Source organism: Priapulus caudatus, unplaced genomic scaffold (assembly GCF_000485595.1).
Source record: "Priapulus caudatus unplaced genomic scaffold, Priapulus_caudatus-5.0.1 Scaffold25, whole genome shotgun sequence".
NCBI classification, from domain to species: Eukaryota; Metazoa; Priapulida; class Priapulimorpha; order Priapulimorphida; family Priapulidae; genus Priapulus; species Priapulus caudatus.
The window spans coordinates 650,187-653,059 of record NW_014577086.1 but is presented as its reverse complement, the minus strand read 5'-3'; positions in this window follow the sequence as shown (position 1 = coordinate 653,059).

Sequence of the window (2,873 nt, the reverse complement as noted above, 5' to 3'; positions counted from 1 at the left end):
ACACACACGACGCGCGCTACACACACACACACACACACACACACACACACACACACACACACACACACGCGCGCGCGCGCACACACACACACACACACACACACACACACACACACACACACACACACACACGGCTAATCTAGCTTACACAAACGGAAAACGGCAATGCGCTCGATTTCCATTTACGGCTGGCGTACATCAAACGTGATCAGACCCGACCGAATCGTTAAATTACTTTTTATTGTTTTTTCCATTTTTCCTTTGTTATTTTTGTTCGTTTTCTTCTTTCATTTGTTTTTTTCTTTTGTTCTTAGTGACTTCTCTTGCCTTCTATCTTACAACAATTCCCAATCCCTGATTTCTTATCATGCGCTTTCAGAACTCTTAAATTTGACGATTGAACGACGCGAATAAAGTAAACAAATTTTGTTCTCAGGCCATTCTATGAGGAAGACTCAAGCAAATTGGCCTCTAGTGCGCATGGCCATGGGTCACACCCAGCACCACCACACTCTGGTCTCAACATGAGAAAACGAAAAAAGGACATTCCTCTACAAAAAGCCAAGTTATTGAAGGCAAAAAGACAGGCTGAATCAAATAAAGAAAAGCAAGCTACACGATCAGAAAATACGACAAGAAGAAGCATAAGCCTCCGAATCTTGCTCAGCTACTCAAACACGTCGAACATCTGATGGACTAGAGCATCAAGTAGCAAAAGCCTCCTAATCACATTTAGCTACTGAAACACGTCGAACATCTGCTAGACTACTGCTCCAAGCACAAAGACGTGTCGTCTATTCAATTTAGTGTCATCTAGTTCAATGTACAACAAAAAAGACTAGCCTGTCGAATACCAGCAACTGAATTAACCGAAAAAGATCTACCTCCTACAATTGTTAACTTTAAGCAGCCCAATATATGGCAGAATACATGGGATCACTGCCAAGCCTTCAAGTTTCCTCACGACCAACCAGCAACATGTTGTAATCATGGCAAAACTGTTATACCTCCCGTTCATGACCCACCACATGTTCTACAAAAGCTTCTGGTAAAAAAAACAAAGCATTCAAAAATAACATAAGAAGTTACAACAATGCCTAGGATTTGACAAGAGCTTCTGGTAAAAAAACCAAAGCATTCAAAAATAACATAAGAAGTTACAACAATGCCTAGGATTTGACAAAGAGATCATTGTGCCTGGTTTCTCACCAAATGTCAAGATTCAGGGGAGAATATGGCACTCCATAGGTATACTCTCTTTCCACAGGATGGTCAGAATAAAAAATTTGCTGAAATCTACATCCACAATGGAAACTATGAAGAGGAAGCTCAGAGAAGAATTAAGATACAACGAGACAATAGTTGTACCTTGTCTGAGCAAACTATGTACACTATACAAATGATGTTACATCACAACAATCCATCCATCTGTTGCTGAACACAACAGAATGTACAATTTACCTCAAGTCAATGAAGTCTTCCTACTAGCATTAAATGATTCCAGTGAGTCAGCTGATGTCGTCATTTACCTAAACGATGGTGGAATTCAGCGCATAAACGACCTCAACAGAGCATCTGACCCACTGCATTTCATTCTCCTTTTCCCACATGGCGAGGATGGCTGGTATGTAGACCTACATCAAACCAAGCAGGATGGAAGTAAAGGCAGCAAAATCTCTCCGACCATGTTTTACAGCCACAGAATTCAGGTGCGACAGGGACACTTCAATCATATTGTCAGATCTGGAAGACTGTTTCAAGAATACCTGTGTTCAGTCTGGTACAAAGTAGAGAGGTGCAGGCTAAACTGGTACAAACTGAATCAGAAGAAGATTCGCGCAAAGAAGTACAACGGTCTCATGGATGGTTTCCATCGATCAAGTGGGAGACGTGAATAGGTGCCCTGCCCTCTATAACCATATAAAAGCTTTATTTAAGCACTGCCCCATCTTATCCGATATCCCCTCTTACCCAGGTCTCCCCTATTATATTGACATGGATAGCGAAAAATCTATATCCTAATAGCAAATGACGCAAATCACGCTCGACTCAGAGTGAAGTGCCTTGGGCGTTCTTGACCGAAGCAGCAGCTGAACAATCACGCATGAGAGATATGCTATTCAATGCGAAAGCGTGCTGGCGTGTCAGACTTGAAGGTATCATGTATGTTGCCATGTGAGATACGCTACAGGAACCGGCATGTTACCTTTTTTTTAAATTGTTGAAAGTTCTTTTCTGTTCCAAAATTGATTTCCAGTTTCAGATTACAGACACACACACACGCCTACATGCGCACACGCACGCACGAACGCACGAACGTACACGACAACACATACACACGCTCGCCAGCGATAGATAGATAGATAGATAGATAGATAGATAGATAGATAGAAAATGTTTGAAGTGTTTGAAACATTGTGTGGACAGGTACGTTTTGTTTTCTTTTTGGAACTATATGCGGTTGAATAACAGTGAACTTGACTAGCGCCATTAGTGTAACATACGCGTTGTTAAACATCAAATTCAACTCGAAGGCCACAATACCAGTTACTTGTAGTTAATCGTGTGCGCCATTGCATGCTTGCGTGCATGTGTGCGCGTATATGTGCGCGTTCGCGCGAGCGCGCGCGCGCGTGTGTGTGCGTGCGTGCCTACGTGTGTGCGTGCGTGCGTGCGCGCGCTTGTGTGTGTGTGTGGGGGGGGTGCGTGCGTGCCTGTGCGTGTGGTATCTATTTATCAATCCATTCATCCACCCATCCACCCATCCTTCTCTCCCTCCATCCATCCATCCATCCATCCATCCATCCATCCATCCATCCATCCATCCATCCATCCATCCATCCATCCATCCATCCATCCATCCATCCATCCTC